This window comes from Athene cunicularia (genome assembly GCF_003259725.1).
Source record: "Athene cunicularia isolate RWA chromosome 10 unlocalized genomic scaffold, athCun1 chr10_part1, whole genome shotgun sequence".
NCBI lineage: Eukaryota > Metazoa > Chordata > Aves > Strigiformes > Strigidae > Athene > Athene cunicularia.
This window is the reverse complement of record NW_020799112.1, coordinates 2,901,457-2,921,493: the sequence shown is the minus strand read 5'-3', so window position 1 is coordinate 2,921,493 and position 20,037 is coordinate 2,901,457. Positions and strand designations below refer to the sequence as shown.

Below are 20,037 nucleotides of genomic sequence, written 5' to 3'. Positions count from 1 at the left end.
AGCGGCCTGGGGCCGGCCTTCCCGGCGGCCAGGCCTGGCGGGCTTCGCTGCCGGCCTCCCGCCCGCCCCGCGCTTGCCGGCCGGCTGCCTGTTTGCTGTGGCCCGCTGGTGAGGGGGGCTGAGGGGAAGCGCCAGAGCTCGCCTTGGGTGAGGGGGAAGAGCTGGGTGAGGGTCTAGGCACTTGGCTTTCTGTGTTCTTCCTTATAACCCTTATCCCTTCCCTCGGTTTCTGCAAAGAGATAAGAGAGAATAGTATTTGATGACTCCTTAGTTCTGTTTATTTATTGTTTCATTATATCCACTTAAGGTCGAGGAGGTCATTTATCACTAGTAAGAAGTTTTCACATTCAGTTGTCTCTTCCTGAGGGACTTTAGTTTCTTATCGTTAAGGTTGCTGAAAAAGCCCCAGCCCTAGAATTGAAAACACTGGAGCCACGTGCCTTGTGAGGCGCCATTCATTCAGGTCCCCTGAAATACCAGCACTAGAGTTAAAGCGGCCTGGCCCTCGCTTCCTGGAGCGAAGTAAAGCTGTTTAGTATTGTCACGGTGTTGGACCCTTTGAAGGGAGCTAGGGTCTCCTAGATGTGCAGCTGCCTGCTGGAGATATTCAAAAGCAGGAACCCCAAAAACATCTTGTAAGATTGGTGTACCGTTGTAAATTTAGTGGCATCTAGGATAATTGAGGGAAAGCAAGACAAATGTAAATTTTTTACTCACTAGAAAAAAGGAAAATCCTGTTCACAGAGAAAGGGAGCTTCTGCTTTCTAGAAAAGTGACCTCCCTTTTTTTTTAGTTGTGTGTGCCTATCAGTAAAAAAACCTTTTTACCATGCACCACAATATATGTATATTTATTGATTTATCAACGATGTACAGGTACTACTGTACTGATATAAGCCATACTAAAAAATGGAAATTAGGATAAGATAAAGATGAAATAAACATTTTAAAAATATTATTTATATGGCAAAAAATGTTTTCTTCCCACACCTCGGTGGATTGTCTTGCATGTGTAACCTGCTTTAGAGACCACTGTTCTAGGACACTTAAGTTTCAGAATTTGGTTAGGACTGTTCCGAGCAAATAGAAGCTGAGTCATGTCAGTGCTAATGCCATTGCAGGGGAAGCTTTCTCACTGCTTTACCGTTAATGCCTTTTTCAGCAGGTAAAGTCTTGTTAGATGTTTGAAAACATAATTCTTTTCTGTGTAAAGTAAGTTGTGTAGGTCGACTAAGCTTGGCTAAGGCCACGTAGTGACAGATCTGGGCACAATAATTTGGAGGAACTATGCTCTAGCACGTTTATGTCTGTTATTCTGAAGTGATCATTCTTAAAACATAATCAGCTGTTGAAAACAAAGAATTTCTTTTCATGACCTGTTGGCATTTTTTTAAACCCAGGCCACATGTGTAGGGACACTACCTATCTGGTATTTGAAGGTATTAGAGAAATGCTGGCTTGGTTCTTTTTTTTTTTTTTTTCTCACACACTTAATGTTATATGCTTGTTAGAAGGGATGAGATATTCAGCATTTCTAGAACTATACCAGTCACTGGCAAATACTGTAACTTTAGAGTCACTTTAGAGGAAATTGAGGGAAACTGATTAAATTTTTTTACGGTTCTTAGAAACCTGGCATGTCTTTTTACAGAAGTTGGATTACTAATTCTAAGGAGATCAAGGCTTAGAAATGGTGGCAAAAACAGAGTATTCTGACGAGTCTTAAAATTCTTAAGTTAGCTTTTGTATAGGATACTAGAAGTTTTCATAATAGAAGTGTAGATTGTGTGAGCTGACCTCCCTGTCTTTATTGCAAATTGAATATTTTTTTCCTTTGGTTGTTCATGATGCGGTACATAGAGGGTAACATGACAGATTCACCATTTGTGGCTCGGCGAAGGGAGAAAAGAATCATGTTTCTTACACTGGTGTTTCTTTAGCACCTGAGAATAGGGTTCAACTCTTCTGTGTGTATCTGACTGTTAGGAGATGACTATAACAAATTCTAGTACTTTGCAATAAAGCAACCAAGAGGGGAGAGATTCTTACTGTCTCCCATCTTCTGTTCTTGCAGGACATCTTCCCTCAACAAGTCCAGGCTTTCTGCGTGTGATAGTCAGAGACTGCGCAGAGAACTGAGGAGACGTGCTGATTTCCCTGCTGCTCCTAGACTTCTGAATGAAAGCAGTGCATGTGAGCTGTGTTTTTGCTTTGTACCTGCATCACAAAGTTATTCTTGGTATCAGAGCACAGGATTTGAGAAAGCTGTCAATTAATGTGTTCAAATGAACTTTGTAAGCTTTCTTTGTTAGTGCATCTGTTCACAATGTATTTGAATAAAGGGTCACTTAGTATCAAGGTGTGACAGATTATCAAGGTGTATCTCCTCACCTGCCAAAGCAAGCTCAGCCTTTTATAGTAAGTGTTTCTCTTTGATTAAACATGATTTGTTTTAGGGCCAGTTCTTGGATGAGATTTTTCTCAAGTTTACCACTGACTGGGACAAAGGTTGCAGGCAAATTTAGAGCATGTTTCACAAGCTGATACAGGTTTCTGAATTCTGATTGTACCTCCTGCCCTCTCCAGGCTGTGGCTGAAAAACTGAAGTACTCTCACTCACTGTTACTGAAGTGGGTACAGAGCTGTGCTGTTTTTTTTGTGTTGTGGCATGTGCTGTGAGAAACTGTTAGAGCTCAAGTGAAAAGGCTGCACTTAAAATAATGGGGATAGTCTTCTGATAATGATCTGTGAGAGAGAAGGGTAGCTCAGGGGAACATGCATGTACTATTTCAAGGGCAGTAGGTGAATGAAGAAAGGGTGGCTTTGTTCTTTTTGCTAGTTGCTTGTGTACCCTAATACTTAGGAAAGACCCTAAGTCTTTCTGCCTATAACTTGATTGGCTTTGGAGAGCTTCACAAATTAGGTTGCTTTCTGCATTCCTTTAAGCTTTTTTGTGATGGTTTCCCTTAGAAAGAAAGAGGGAATATTTCTTGCGTTCATGGGAATTGTTAAACTTCAGTTCTTTTTAAGACATGAAGAGTTGTGAATAAAAACACTTCAACACTCGGTATTCACTAGGTATGAATTTTCTAAGAACAGTTTGTTTTCAGAAACCACTCTTATCTTCCCCAGTGGATTTGTTCATGAAAGCTGCTAAGGCTAGTTGGTGTCTATTTGAAATATACAGTGCAAGTGGTAACTGAAACTTTTATTAGTAATGTAGCTCAGCCTCCATTGGCAAGATCTGCAGTGTTGGCCATGTTGTGTTGTTGTCTGACTACAGAACTGCTTGTTCCTGCTCCAGTGGTGTCAGTAGTGCAGCCCTTAGTTGAGATGACAGCCATTAGTTCTTACTCTTGTGTAGTCTGATGCTGGTCACTGACTTCTGAGGGCAAAACAACTGGATCTGGGCTTGTACATGCACTGCCAGTGTTATTGCCAGTGGGATTGGTCAGATGGTAAGCAATTTAAAACAGACTAGTCTTGTAATAATTTATTCCATAATGGGATTGTTGGGATGTATCTGTTAAAGCTTTTTGTATGCAAGTTAATCCCACAGAAGATTAATTTATATTGAAGGAATATTTGGCATTGTTTATACCTATCTATTAGGGATAAACCTGAGACTGACATTCTCGTTCTGAAGGGCTACTTAATAACAGTTGGATAAAGACAGCTTTTGGTGAACTGCAGCTAGAGCTAGTTTTGAATTACTGTTTATCTGGGAGAAATCTTCATTCAGTGTTACAGGGAAGCAAACCCAATTGTGGTAGAACAACTGAATACTTCCAAGTTCTAAATTTATTAGGAAATCTTCCCTGTTCATTGACCTTACTCTCTCAAATGCTGATGCACTTTGAAGAAAACTTGTCTTTCAGAAATGACATTAAGCACACTACTGACTAGATTATTCTTTTAAATAGTAAATATGTTAAATGGAAGCTGTGCAAAGTTGTTTTCAAAGAGGCTTATTAACAGTTTTGATCATAGAAACAAATGATCCTGCTCTTCTTTCCTGGAGACTAGGGCAATAGCTGACTTTGGCTGACTGATTTCAGTCTTTTGGACCATACATCTTACATGACATACAATGAATAACAAAATAAATCTTCACTGTTTCTGAAATTCTTACAGCTTGGATTGCTCATACTGTTTCTCCACGTAAAACTGAATCTTAAGACTTTGGGATGTGTCTTTTGGGCATTATAGTTGGAATAAGTAATGAGGTGAGCAGCTGACACCCTTAGCCTGTAGTTCAAAAAATTGCAATAGCATGAAGATGGGAAGAGTTGTTTTAGTCAAAAGACTGAGTGGCATAAAGTTTTGTTACTGGTAATAAACGTGTATGAAGCACATAAGAGAATGAGGATAGTGAAAATGTCGGTTATTAATTGAAATCAAGAGACTTAAGACTGATGGAATTTATTTCTGAATGCTTTTTCCTTTTTTTTCTTCCGTTAACTAGTGCAGAACACAGGATTTCTTGGCAATTTAGTGAATTACCAGGGGAAAGTCTGCTTTTGTTTTATTGTTGTGTTTAAATATGAAAAGATAAATTCATAGCTTTATACAGTGGTGTCTGAGGGATTGTTTGCAGCCAAAAGAAACTCTCAACAAAGCATTATTAATTGCCCTTCAAAATATTTGTAATCTATAGAATTTACTAGGACTTTAAGTGGTAGTATATAGAACTTGTGATTTCTGCTTGGGGGTGTAATTCTGAAGGAGCTTGAGCCCATGAGTCTTCACTGCTGTTGTCCTCTGATGCTAGTTTGCCAAAACCAGACATGAATGCTGTTTGGAAGAGTTTGAGATTAAAACTTTTTTATCTAGCTGGTAAACTTGTTCAAGGACTTGGACAAGTTGAAAACCAAACAGTTTGCATGAAAACTAGTGTATGGGTGAGGATGGCGAGTGTGACTGGTTGTGAAGAAGACTGTGAGCAATAAGATGGGGTGGTAAGGCCTGTGGTTTAACCATAACATAAAACTGTATGATGTACGAAATGGAGGGGATACTTGACCTTAGCTGCTCTGGATCCATGCTGATATAGTAAACAGTTGCTGTAAAGGCCAGTTATGTTCCTTTTCTTTGTCCCGATGCTTATCTGATTATGCAGTAGGTCAGGGGATGTTACTGTCAGGAAGGAGCATTGCTGGGCTTCCACTTTAGCCCCCTTAACAGCTTGCTGCATTTCTGTGCACCACCTCTGGTTTAAGAGAAACAGATGCGTGGTTTGTGGAATAGGACAATCCCCTGTGATGATAAGTTAAGCTGCCCTGGGTAACTAGCTACTCAGATGGTGCAACTGTTACCTGGTTTGTCCCCTGGATGTGGTAGATGTAACAGCAACTGCAGGGAATGAGAGAGATTTGGGGATTTTTGAAAAACAACCTTAATGGATGACTAAGGAATATTTTGTGTTATTATGGTGGGATCTATCTATGTATGTAAGCCTGCAGTACAGTTGCTTGCTTTAGTTGGATGGGTTCTCAGCAGTCTTAACCAAATGGTGGTTAAAGCAGGTCTGATTTAACTGTGTCTATTCTGTAGTTCCTTTTATTTCAGGTAAGTGGAATAACATGAATTAGTGTGTTTTGTGATTTTTTTATTTTTTTTATTTTTTTTTTTTGTGCTTGTTAAGAAAGAAACAGTTTGTTTTTATTTGAATTCTCTTGGTTGCTGTTTCAAAGCCTTGAACATAAGATGGTGTGCTGTTTTCTTACTTTGGAGTACTGTTTGCTGAAAAATAGTAATTGACAAAACATCAGTATTGCAAATTAACTTTTTTTTTTTAAGAATGGCCTGTCTTTGTCACTTGTGTAAGAACAGGCTAAGAAATAATCTCAGGCTCATGATTCTTGGGCCATAATTATGCTGAATCATATCAACTGAAGGTTGAATTTCTAATGTAATGGAGTTAGTGTTCAAAATATGGTGTGCCTGACAATATATGGCAAGTGTCAGTCTGCATAGTTGGAAAAGCAGCGGAGAGCTGTGGCAAAACAAGTTCTGGTAATAGTATGAGACTGTACAACAGAGAAAACAGATCAACACCAAGCAAAGCACTGAAAACAGTAAACTGTGAATCTTCTTTCACACTTTTAAATCTGGAGTTTGCTAACATCACATTTCTGCCAAGAAGACTGGGGGGCGGAGGGGAATGTTCCCAGTACAGGATAAATGGTACCCAAAGGTAAGAAAAAAAACTTGGTGTATGTTGTAGTTCTGAGGGTTTGTTTGCATTTTTTTTACTGGCCTTCTAAACTTTCTCCCTTGGTACAGTGCTCCTCTCATGTCCCACTTATCTACAGCTTGCTTTAAGAATAAGCATAATTTTCTTTGTATTTCACTTACCCAGTGCATTGACAAAGACATCTTCTGATACCCAAAGGATAAAAAATTTAAGGTTTATTGAATAAAGATATTCCATTTATAGCTACCATATCTTCAAATACACAAGCATCCTGCTGGAATATCTCATTACTCACAAGTTCTATAGGATTTCTAGAGTAGATGAGCAAGTAGATCTTCAGACACCAAAAGTCCTGAACTACAGAGGCATATTAGAATGCTCTTCTTTCTCTTTCAGGATGTATTTCCTAATGAGCGGGTTTTATGTTAGTTCTTGCTGCTTGGATCTGAATGGTTGTGATTGTCTCAACAAAGGAAGACTCTAAAACAGGAGCTGGAGTTTTGTGATTCAAAACAGAGTACCAAAGCAGTGATAAACTGGGAGAAATTTGGAAAACTTAGCAGAGGCAGTGTAACATTAGAAGATGTATTGTTTCTGTTGGAGTTTAAACTTTGCGAATGCAAAATCGAATAGTAACCATGGGAAAAAGATATTCTTCATGTGTGCCTGGTCAGCAGTGTAGTTGCATAAAAAACATGGCATAGCAGGTTTTCTCAGTCCTGACATCTAGGCAGTTACTGTCATAGGTAACCATGCTGAAGTCTTCTGGAGCAGAGTTTTGATTTGGGGTGCAATTTACTTGCAGTATGCTTTAGCTGGCATCACATGTGGCTCATGCTACTGATGAAATGGAGATAACCAGTATTTGACTAAATCCTCACTATTTCAATATGTGGAAAGCATGGCAGAGTAGACTTCAACTACTCTTCTGCCGAGTTTACAATAAGAAAGTGCATTTGCTGCAATTCATATAAGATATGACAAGCCAGTGTAATAAGTATCCTTTGTTAGAACAAATGAGTCGGAATTTGTGGAATTCAAGTTCTGTTTCCAGACTTACAAGAAAGAATCTCAGCTTTCACCAGGAGAATAAATGTTTAGGTTTAGACTGGGAAAAACCCTCAAACTACCTGAAAATGTCAAGTCATCTTGAGATAATCCTATTTTTTCCTGGTAATCATCCTTCCTCTCAGTGTTGACTCTTTTGGGACCCTCAGTTACTGGAATAGTTTCAAACGTTCTTAATTTCTGACACCACTAGAATTTTAGTGAGAGCTGAATCTCAGGCTATAGGGTGATAGAAATGTAAGTCACTAACTCTGCTGTGCTACTTGCATCCCTTTTTCTTGTGTCAGCTGCAGTGCTTGTTGGATCCTTTCCTCAGTCATTTCACCCTGTAATCTGGCATAAGATACTTTGATAAATGAACTAAGCTATCCTGTTTCTTTAGCCTGCTGAAACACTGACTTGTCCAGTGAAGAGGTGCCAGGCTGAAGATGATGCTATATGAGTAGTTAGTAGTTAAATAGTCTTAGGCTGCCATAAAACTATAGCCTTAGGCAGTGGAGAGCTATTGTCTTCATCTTCTAGCACTTGGCTTATCTTCATTGAGAGCAGATGACCATGTCATCTGACAACTACAAGTGGCTGCTAGCAGAATGAGTCAAAAAAGTTATCTTCAGTGATTTGGTGTGGCTCATGGAGTTTAATAGGATGGTTTACCACCCGTGGAAGTGGGAGTTTCCATACACATTCTTTTTTTAATAAGCTCTGGTATTTATTTGAGCCCTCTGAGTCCGTTCAGCTACATGTTTGAGCTGTGGGAAGATACCCAGATTCCCCTCTTCCCTGTTATTCTCCCAAAGGGAAGAGTTAGGGAGTTTGAACAGCTCTGTGAGAGTCCAGTAAGCTGTGGAGAGTGCCATAACCAGGTGAGAAAGGGGAAGGGAGCAAGACCTTCCCCTCTCTGCGGCACCAAGCTGCTACTTAGTAACCTATCCTTAGATTTAGCTTGTAGCAAAATATGCAAAGCTTGAGAAAGAGGGTGGAAAATTATATCTGTCTAATGCTAAATTTATGCCACCAGTATTTTGCCAGTTTCCCGTTCTGCTTCACCAGTTGACAGTAATGTATAAATCATTGTGTGACATTATCAGGATTCTGTAAACTGTTCACTAACACCAAACACTTAATGGAAATGTGGAAGCATAAATCGTATGTTTTTAAGCTCTGAGTATAGGAAAAAGGCAGAAGAAAACCGTCTGAATTGTATTAGTTTGATCCCTGGCCTTTTAAATGTCAATGTAAAGTCATAAATAGTGCATGTTTCAGCCTGCTTTCTAAAATTTTATGTCTTTGAACAAAATTATATCAATTTGAAACTTCTTGGTTACTTGGGGAGAGGTAATGTGACAACTGCTTTTTCAGTACTTGTGGTTTATTAACCAACCTGGTTTAGGTTTTTGTTTTTAGAGACTGTACTCAAGCTAACCAGATTTTATATTTGGTCACATTTAAACTAGTATACCTCAGGACAAGTATGGGCTGGAAAAGGCCTCCTTGGAAGCAGTGACATGAAGAGGTTTTGGAGGTGACTGGATAATCCAGCTGTGAACATGAGCATTTAGTGAAGCTCTGAGTGGCTAAGCCTTAGGTATGAGAACAGAGGAGTCTTAACCGGTGAGATAGTCATCTGTGTCTTCTGCAGCTGATGCTGCTACAGCTACTTTTGGAATTCAGAAGGGGTTGCTAGCACACTGAAAAAATCAGTCTGAAAATGAGTTAAAGGCATATTTTCGGTTCTAAAAATGAATGCAGGTGCTGTATTTGTTTTAACTTCTTGAAAGGATACATTTATCAAATAACAACTTAATCAGAATTTGTTGATACAGGTTCTTAGCTTAGAGGGTCTAGCCTGTGAAAATGTAACAAGAATCTAAGTGACTGCTACAATAGAAAGTTGTGCAAATTTACTGTGTGCATAACTACCATGTGGGATAGCTGATGCAGTGATGCTTCTCTTCCGTCAATCTTTATAACAAGACTGGGTAACCATTATGTAGATTTGAATTGCCCTTTGTGTTTCATTTTTTAACAAAGGTTAGGTGGCCAGCGCTAAAATGGGTCAGTCTGGGTGATCACAATCATCCCCTCTAGCCTGTGTATGTGGGTATACTACAGCTATACGGACAGGAAATGAGCTTTTTTAGTTTTAGCCCAGGAAACTTTCTTGAAAGTACAAAAATCTTGCAAGTATTTTTATTAGACTAATCAAAATGGGTTTTGTCTTGACATAAGATTTGGTTTGATTATTCATCTGTTTACATTTGGAAATAAAAAGCTATAGAATTAATAACTGCATATTACTAGAATTAATAACTGCAATTCACTTTGTGAACTGTTTTGAGTGCGCAGTGATATGAAAATCATCCTAGTATCAAAGATATTTTCCTTACTTGAGAAACTTTTTCTGTTAAGTTTTTGTAAGGTTTAAGACAATATTAAAATTCATTACAAGCATGAGAAAATGTGAACTCCATTATATATGGCTTACTTGCATTTTCTCTATAGGAAAATGCTTTAAATGTTTGGGGGTTTTTTAGGTAAGTTACTTGCATAATTTTATTGCCAGTTGTAAAAACATACATTTTTGTTCCAATGCCATTTCAACAAAGTATTTCCCAAGTGAATTACAGAAAAGACATTTATCAGAAGGGTTTGCAAAGCATGCAGGAAGTAACAGATTACAAGAAGCTTTCCAGCATGTTCCTAAAGTTTATGTTTTTTCATTGCTGTTTCGTGGCAGAGTATTGTAAGTACTGATATACAGATAAACACACACAAAGGGTTCAAATTTTTATAGTGAGGAAGAGTGGGAAGAAAGGAGATTTCAAATGCATAGTAAAGGCTAGAAACTTAAAAGCTCGAGTTTTTTGTTTTGGTTTTTTTTTTTTAATCTCAGTGTCTTTATATTACAGACTTCTGGGAATTATGTTTAGAGAAACATTTTTTCTTTATTGATGCATAATTGTTTATTCTCAAGTCTGAGGTCAGTAATGTTTGTCAGATAAATGTCTATAATTGGCTTTATGGCAACCTTTAAATAATGCTATGTAAAGGTAGCAACTTACTGGTCTATAGTTTATATATAGGTTGGGTTTTTTCCTTCCAGCTTGTGTGAATGTGGATCAGTGACTGACCAATAGAAGACTCGGGGTAAGTGAAGAGGCAGGATTGTGATAATGCAGCCTTGCAGTAATATATTAACTGAAAGTTATCATGGAAAAGGTACACTAGTCTGTTGTACACAGATAAATTTTCCTCACATGAGTTGTCAGTTTATAATAGGAAATGTATCTGTCATACCTCCGTTTTTGAGACTTGTAAGCATGTCTGCTTCTGAACTTGCTTGCTAGCATATCACTACTGTGGATGTATTTGTATACCATTGCAATTAAAAATACAGAAATTGAGCAGTTGGAGTTTTTTGCAGATCAGAGAGACAAGTTACCTGGCATTTGCTGTGATTTTCTACTGTTAAATAATTTAGTGCTTAAAAGATAAATGAAAGGCAAAGTAATCACCCCAAAGAAGCTAGACAGTACATCAGCAAAAGCTGACAAGGAATTAGAATGGCAATTTATTTGAAGAAATAGAGAAGAAATGAGAACTCAGTGAAACAGTTGAAAAATCAGTTGCTTTTTGGATGTTGAACATAGAGGAGGGGTTGCAAGTGTTATACCATAGTGACAAACCATGATTTGTAACTGCTGTTGAGAAATTCAGAGACTATGGGAGGCTTCTTGAAATCCATAAGGAGATGCTGCCCATGTGAGAAGAAGGTAATGGAGTTGAAATAAATTGTATTGATGAGAGGATACAGAGAGGTTTGTAAGATCTAATTATTAAAGCCAGTGAGAAATTAAGTCATCAGGTGCCAGGTCTCATTGTAAAAATTAATTTGTCTCTGTAAGTGATGTCTCTGCATTCACTAACTGAAGCTAACATGTCTCTAGCATGCATTTTAGAATTAAATAACCACTTTGAGGTTACAGTATGGTCAAGCAGCTGATTCTTGAAGGAATCAAGAGACCTGAATATTCCCTGAGTTCTTTCTTCCAGTGAGTTCTCCAGAAACTTTCACTTGTCTCTGCATCTGATTTTTGTGAACATTCTCATGCAGGTAGACCTACCTTCAAACATAATAGCTCCCATCCTCACTCGTGGCAGCAGTCACTCTTAAGTCTGAACTGCCATGCTTGTAGTAAGGAGGAAATACTCGGTTATTCAGGTAGGGCTTGCAGATCTCTGAAGATGGTTGCATGCTACTAATGGCATGAGTGTTACTTTTGAACCTTAATCTAACTTTGGCACAAACTGTCTCTTCAATTTTTGGTATAGTAGACACTCCATTTCTTTTCAGATTTAAACCCCTATTGTCAAGCAAATAATAGTACATCCTCTCTAAGTCTAGAAATGAGAACTTATCTTTTGCTTATACCCAATGAAGAGCTTAATGTTACAGTATCTTCTTGGTCCCTTGGTTTTCTGGCCCTATAATCTTGTGAAAGTGTATGCAATTCATTATGTTGCCTGCTCCACTTGAAGGACAGAATAGATTGAACAAGTGGACTAATTAGTGGAGTGGCAAGAACAGCAGCCCCGAGCAAAGCTTTTCATTTGAAGAAAAAAACCTACTTAAACCTGCTACTGAATTAAATCTACTTGAAATCACTGAAAGTTGGGTTCTATGTAGTGAGCTTAACACAACTCCTCTGAAACGACAACTTGCATTTGTTTTTTACAATTTGTTGAAATGGTTTGAATTGGAGTAAATACTGCTTGTTGTATTCAGCATTGAGAGTAAATTTGAGCTTAATACAGAGGGTGAGGGAATCCTTGTGTAGGAACAGTCTAAGATTGGAAGTCCAGCTGTAGGTTCAGTAATTGGAGAGAAGATCCTGAATTCCATGCTAAGGTTGTTCTCGATGGATTTCTGTAGTTTAATAGATGAATAAAGTGAAAATGTACCGTCTTTGTTCTGGCAGTAGAGACAAGAATTGTCTTCTGCCCCTCAAGGTTTGTCAGGACTGGGAGAGGTGTTGTCTGATGCTCTTCTATTCCTGTGGCCATTGTAAGGAATTTTTTCAGCTGCTTTTATGTCCTGTCTTCTATTCATCACTGTCTGTCCTGAGGATAAACGGTGCTTGTTTCTTCAGCTGTTGGTAGCCTTCCTAACACACACAAAAAAGCAGTGAGGGTGTTTGCTGGTTTACTTCTGTTTGACCAGAAGCTTTGAGGCAGACAGTCTACCATGGTAGTTTCTGCCATAAAAGATGACCTTTGTTTTGTTTTGAGTGGGTGTTGGGGCCAGATGACCTTCAGCAGTCCCTTCTAGTCTAAAGAAGTCTTCCAGTCTTTAAATGTGAATGAAAATACAGGAGATGTATTTTCTTCATTTTTGGAAGTGGGATTAATTCAGTCTAGCAGAAAATGTGAACTTTTCTCATAGTGTTTCCTTTCTTTTCCTCCACAACTGGGCAGAAACAGCCCACAAAGAAAACGTGGTGACTAGACACATTCCTTGCTTGTTAATGCTTTGCTGGGTGGATCTTAGTCAGCAAAACTAGTTGGAATCTGCAGATTTTTTTTCTATGGTTAGAAGATATTTATGTATAAAATGTGTGATTATCAGGTGACGTTAGGAAATGCTACTGAGAAGGGCATTTTGGATAGGGATACAGACAAGTTCATGGTGATTAAGACATGGATACTTGAGTAAAAAAAAAAATATCATTATTAAGTGTATGAATGTTTCTGCTTCTAAACTGAACTGTTAGCTGTAAATGAAATATACATCAGTTGTCCAAAACCCACAATTTTTACAAGCTGAAATTTTGAACAGTCTTTCCCAATGAGCTTGATTACTTAGTTATAGTTTCAAATAATAGGCTTCTCCTTTTATTTGTCTTTTATATGCTAAACTCCAAGACCTAGGCATATTATGCTGCGGATAGGAGATATTAAATAGTGTCTGGTGCAGTAGTCCTCTGTGGTCTCTCGGGACTCTATTTTACACATTACAGATTGCTCTTGGAGGTTTACTCACTGCTGTTACTTACCAGGAAGCCATAGGAGAGGCAACTAGCCTGTTTTGAAAACTGTATACTCATTGCTGAGGAATCTGTGTGTGCTACTTATGGCAAGGGTTACTTACAGGTTTACTTAAGAGTTACTTAAGTTCTTCTGGAGTGGATATTTTATCATGAAAAGCAAAGATCAGTTGAGATGTGAACTGAACCTGCTGGATTCTTTTTAGTGAGTTTGCCACGGACCTTTGGAATGCCATGGGCATATTTTGTCTACAGTTATACATAGGTGACCCTTTCTAGAGGTCAGGAAACAGTTCCAGGGTGGGAATTAGCTCTTTGGGAGACTGTTATAGACCAGGAAAGCCAAGCTTTCGTTACTGTAATAAATGTTTTATGTCAGGAAGTCCGTAAGCTCAAATATGATTGTTAAAGTTTTCATAGAAGCTGAATGTTTAAAAAGCAATGTCATGCTTTTTTGCCTTTGTTCTGGAGATGTGAGAGCAGCAAAATACAGATGAGTGCCTTTTCAGAGGGCCCTTTTTGTAAAAGAAAATGGAGTGCTAGTGACTGAAAAGACAGTTGTCTTAATTGAAAAGCCCCTGAGAACTTTTAGGATTAAATGTGGTAATGGATTCTCAGGTAACCAGGGTACTCACTTTTAACTGGCTGCAAAAGGTAACCAAGGAAAGTGAGTTTCCTGAATTTGCAGCACCGTGCTTGCACTTCTGTTGTAAAATGTTTAGGCTCCACAAATCAAAAAAGGCAGAGTATTGCCTAAACTCTTGTTTTCCACCAGTTTGCTTTGTCTGTTTCTGTTCAAGTCAATGAATTTTGGATTATGAGGTCATACTGAGGTGAAATCTATTTTGTAGCCCTTCTGAAAATACAAATATTTTTCCTTTTTCCCACTATTTAATACTGTGTAAACCAGAGTGTTACTGACCTTTTGTCAAGGATCACGCAGACTTTAGTTCTTATTTCTCTTTACAGTAAGAATTGCATAATGTGTACTCAAGTCAGATTCTCACAACAGCTTGTAGAAACTAAGGACTGACTGACAGTTGAGATGTCCAAAATAAGAGTTAAGACTGGTAGCATTTTAAAGACCATTTCTGAAGTTTGGTTGTATTCTTAGCTCTTAGTGATTTCCTATATGACCTTCATAAAACCAGCTATGTGTCTTTACCCATATATAGGGGTGTTGGGTTAATATTTATGCTTTAGCTCAGAGGAACCATATTTACTTAACAAATATATATAGAAATTAAATCATCAAAAGAAAATGTAAAAGCAGTATAAATCTTTGCTGTCTGCTAAATACAGTAAATACTCAAACCTGAATGCCAAATATCTTTCAGAACGTTATTAACTAAACATGAATTAGGAATCATTTCAGACTTAAGTATTTGAGACTGTTACATGCAGGACCTCGATCTTTGTGTCTGTTCAGTCTTCAGCCTATCTGAAAAGATTTAAATTATCTTTTAGGACTAAATTTATTGTATATGTATATTCCTTGTTTCCAGCATCTGACGAACAGCTGTGGAAGAGAGCAGATTATTATAGATCTTAGCCACACTTTTCCCAGGTTCTTGTTTGCTGTTTGGCTCCAAGCTCTAGGCAGCAATGCTCTGCTCTTGGTCACTGTTTTCCCCCAGCTTCTTTTGACATCTTGCCTATGATATGACAGGATAGGCACAAAGTAGAGACTGCAGCATTGGCTAGGAAGACAGTGGAAAGAAGTTAGCCACTGTCCTCTTGGCAATTTGGGCTACTGGTGGTGGCTTGGGGAACAGATGAAATACTACAAATGTTTACCTGTTGTTTTGAGCACTCAGCCTTGGATATTTAGGCATGCTGCTGGCATGGCTTCTTTCTTTTCAGTCTGACTTCAGCTGCAAAATTAAGTATTTTCATTAAGTACAACATAAGTGTTCCAGACATGTGCTCTCTACCTGCCTCTTCACATACCTCACACACATCTCTGGATGTCTGATTTAGTGCTTAAAACCAGAGAGCAGTCAGGCTACTCCAGTAGGTTTATGCCATTATTGTTTTTTTCCCTGGTTTCCATTCATGATGCTAAACAGCATCATTTCCTGTTGCCTTTGGAAGCTTTATTCTAACTTGTCTGCATTCTCCTGTTTGTAGAAGCTAATTATTTTATGGATCCATGGAAGTATCTGGGTTCTCGTATGATTTTAAAATTTGTGTGCTTTCCCTTGTGGTGGTGAGAGGGGAGTGCTGGTATGTGCCTAGTAAGAGCATATAGTTTCAGTCTTTTCAAATATTCCTAAAATTTTTATTCATGTTCTGAGTATAGTCTTTCCCAATAGTATTTATCTTTACATATTTCATCTGGGGCCCTCAGACAACTTTTAAGTCTTGATAGCACTGGTCAAAGGATCTGTCTGCTGCTCCAGGAGAGACGATGCTTTGCCAGGATCATGCTGTCATTTCTATTTCTGTTTCTTTTCTTTTCATGAATCCAGACAAGGTGTTGTAAGCGGTGTCCACTGATATTTTGATACTTGCTTGAACCTCGTGTCTGTTCTTTTGTACTGGATTTTCCTTACTCATTTTTCCATGTCTGTTTCTGAGGTCTATACAATTTTGATCCTATGATGTCAATGATATGATGTGTGTGAAACAGTACCAAATTAAAGACTGCTAGAAGAGCCTTGGCTGCAAAGGGATTTTGGTGTGCTTCATGCCTATGTCCAGACTTTCATTTCTGATACATATTAATCTATTACCAGAGAGCTTCAAGAATAATTAGAAACAAACAGTCCAATCCAGATATTCACTGTTGCTATTAGAAAGAATTTGCTACTATCAGTTCTGTTGATCTTCTAAAGGGTAAGAAATAGCAGATCAAAGTAAACGTTTATATACCTGTATTTTGTACAACTAAGGGTATCTAAAAATTGTGATTTCTTCTAAAGGACAGGCTTCTGATCAAACTAACTTGTTTTATGTTGGAATAGTGTCCAACAGCAAGAAAATGAGAGCAAAAATGTATGGAAGCTGGAGTGTCATATTTTTTTCTAAAGAATGGTCTTTTCTGAAAAAAAGCAGAATTAGTTGCCTGTTTTGTGTGAGAATCACTGACTCTTCCCACACTTGATTTCCTCTAACCTTTGTCCCTGTACCCATATCAGTGCATTTAAAATACCCAGTTCCATGCTGTCTTTGTGGCTCTTGAGGTCAGAGTAGATTCTTTTGTGTTGGGTCATGAAGCCTGTGGTGAGTCATTCAAGTACATACTCAATCCCTTTTTCAGTACATTCTCACATCCAAAGTATTCAACCCCATATTCTGTAAAATGGTCAGTTATGACTTGTTTTGTACATGAGAAATTCCAATCTGTATTCCTCTGACAGCAGCAAGAGTTTCTTCTCCCAGAATCTATGTGAGCTAGAAGTATATGCTGTACTTCTCTGACAACTTCTGTGATGAGTAAGGCTTTGAGAGAGAGAGCAAAAGTGCTAAAATTGCTTTAAAACAACTTTTCAATCTTGGCAGGTGTATCCACTCCTCAATTATTTTATTTTCAAATATGTAACCTTTCATTTCCCTGGCCAGTCACAACAAGGATTCCCTGACATTCAGAGTTATCTTTAGTTCAGAATACTTGCTTGGTATCTTAAATCAAAGTAGTTCTCAAGCATTAATTAATACTGTTTCTTGTTTCACTTGTGTAATGCTGGTAAATGTTAGAGCTGGACAAACACCATGAAAAACTTTAGTCTCTTCATTTACATTTTTTAATAAACTGGTTTGCTTGTGACACTTTTATGGTTGCATTCCACAAACAGTGAAATAATTGAGTCTTACTGACATAAATGATCAGAGGAACTGAACTTTGATTTTAAAAGAAAGAAGCAGTTTACTTACTGATGGGGAAGCTATCAGGATCTGGTAAAGTCTTGGATGATTTATAATCACTGTGGTTTTAGAGAAGTGTCTGTGCTTTAGCTGTGGTTTGTCTGTTACATAGTTGATGGTGGTGGGGTTTTTTTATGGGGTAATCCTTTTGCCATGTTAATGTAAAAATAGCTATTGGAAAACTGTCTTGTGAAATGTGACGTCATCAGATCCTAGAGAAATTTTCCAATGACGGAGCAGGTGAAGATGTAGACTAAATTGTCTATAGTAACTGGAAGTTCAGAGGAGATTTTAATGGGAAAAATTCAAAAGCCAGTGCCATACCTTAGAGTGATTAATGAAAATTAAAAGTTCTCAAGATTTATTTCAATACTTATTTTTTGTGATCTGAATGGTTTGTATTTTCTTATCTGAGATCTATAACATGAAGATTAACATTAATTTTGCGGAGTTCTGTATATTAATGGTATTATTTTGAATGGCAACTGATACCATCATTAAGAATGTTAATTCAGAATAAAATGAACTATCCTAATCCTTAGATGCTTAATACCTGTAATAAAGGGCTGGATAGTAAAACCTTCCCTCTGGTACCTGTCCCACAGTTATTGATTTTAGTTATCTAGGGGTGGATAGCACAACTAATTGTAGTCATCTCATTGTGGGGTTTTACTTTCCCTTGAGTGATCTAAAAAGCTTGTTTATTGCTTATGCAAAATTTGTTTCATGTATTTGAAAGGAGATAGAATTCAGCGTGGAGCCTTTTTTGCTTTTGTCTGCAGGGTTGGGTATATACCTTTCCTGTGTGAATAAGGGCTTAAATTCCAGAGAACAGGAGGATTTTATATACATGAGATGTCTTGTATATGCCCCATCCTAATGCACTTATAAACAAGAGTAGAATATAGAATTGAACACTTGTGTTTTTTAAAAATACATTTTTGCAGATGTTTGGCAGCTGTTACTAAGGTCTGAGTATTAATAGCTTTGCTAGCATTTGCCACAAAGATCCAAATAAACTAAGCATGAAACTAAGCTTTACATCTCTCCCTTCTTTCCTTAAGTGGCTTGGAAATGCAGTGGAACTCTGGAAATTTTTCCTACAAGTCTTTATTTTGGTCTCTAGTGTTTCTTTGTTTTTACTGGCAAGAAGTAAAAATAAAAGCAGTTGGCTTGTCTCTGGTGTGTGTGTGTGTGTGTGTGTGTGTGTGTGTGTGTAAATATATATATATATATATATATATATATATATATATATATATATTCTAGTCTGACAGGAAAACCTTCATCCCATTAAGTTTGGCTTGCAATTTTGCTGAAGTCACAAAGACCTTTGTCTAATGAGTTACTTATAGGGAAAAAGTCTAATCTGATTTTTGCAGTCAAAAATGTTGAATAATATGCTTCTGCTCCAACTTGATGGATGCAAATGCTGCTGTCAAGAGAGAATCTGAATTTCCTCTGACAGCTTCAGAAGCAATGTAGTTTTAATTGGAGATATACTTGCTTTACTTTTCTGATATTCCGGCTACATGTGGACAGACAGAGGAAGTGATGATCCTACAGATTTTTCTCTCAGTAAATCATCTGAATTTAAGTTATTTGCAGTGCTTGGATTCTGATGCTTAGATAAGGAATACTGTGGTTCTTCTGTGATGTAGCAGAAGATTATTTTTTTAAACTGTTATCCTCTGAGTGGCAAAGTTTGGAGCTATTTGTTCTGGCAAAGAAGGAGGAGAGACTTCAGGAATAGGAAGTATGGGGGAAAAAGCCTCCACTCAGCAGTAACGCTTCTAAAACTAGAGCTGGCAATGAGGTAATTGGAACTCCTGCAGTGTTTTATAATCGGGCTATAAGTTGGATTTCTGATGCTGACTTCATATTTAAATATGATTAAATGTAATAAATACGCATTCATAACCATACCTTTTAATTGGATGGCTAAATAATAATTTGTGATTTTTATTATTTGGTTTTTGCTTAACATCATCTGATACGATGCAGCCATTGAAAATACAACCTTTCCAAGGACTCTTTTCACCCTTTTAAGATGGCTCTGAACACTGGAAGTCTCCATGTGGCCTTGGGATGAGTAAGAAGTCAATCTGCTGTTGGCAGTGACTTATTGCGTGGCCAGACTTGCAGACACTGTAGAGTCCAGTCTCATTTCACGTATGTTGTGAATTACTTTACACAAGCAAAGTGAAGTTGTATTTTGTGGAAGCAATGAACATTTTGGAGAGTATACGGTAATTGCTTTGCTTTGGGTCTGGAAGAGACTGTTTCCTCATCTCAGGTGAGCCATGAGACAACAGTACACAGTATAAGAGAAGAACGGCTGCTTGTAGTCTGCATTGTTGTAACAGGCTGGCCATGAACAGGTTCTACTCTGACTCTAGTCATCGCCTTGGAAAAATAAGAATGCAGATGTGCTAAACTGAGGTGGTCTGCTAGATAAAATGGTTTGATTACACATTTTAAATAGTCTCTCTGCTGTTTGAGTAAAATGATCGGATTCTTTGAAGAAAAAGTTGGCTGTGACAAATTTTACCCTTTGTTTATTGCATGTATAAAAGGCTCTTAAAAACCTTTGGGCTTTAGATGATCTATCCCCCATGTGTTTAGGTCTGTTGCCCTGTAATAGCATCGTTAACAGTGCAACCATAGTAAGATGTTATGGGAAAGTCAGTCATTCTGTCTAGCCCCTATCATGGATTTGTTCTCACCCTGATATTACAACTACCTTCTTTTAACTTTGTCTTTCTACTGTACGGGCGTGACTAGAAATTAGATCATATGGTAACTTTCAGCTTACTCAAAACACAACTCAGCTCTTATCTTTCCTACTAAAATAACATTACAA

General features: G+C 37.8%; 1 protein-coding gene across 2 annotated transcripts in view; it reads left to right on the top strand.

Moving 5' to 3' along the window:
• The first annotated feature begins 2,071 nt into the window (after positions 1–2,071).
• The window catches only part of HMG20A (high mobility group 20A), a 43,981-nt gene continuing 26,015 nt past the window's right edge, over positions 2,072–20,037 (top strand). For both annotated transcript variants that reach the window (XM_026856289.1, XM_026856290.1), the window contains exon 1: positions 2,072–2,192. The gene's annotated coding sequence lies outside the window, so the exon portion shown is untranslated. The remainder of the gene's footprint in view (positions 2,193–20,037) is intronic.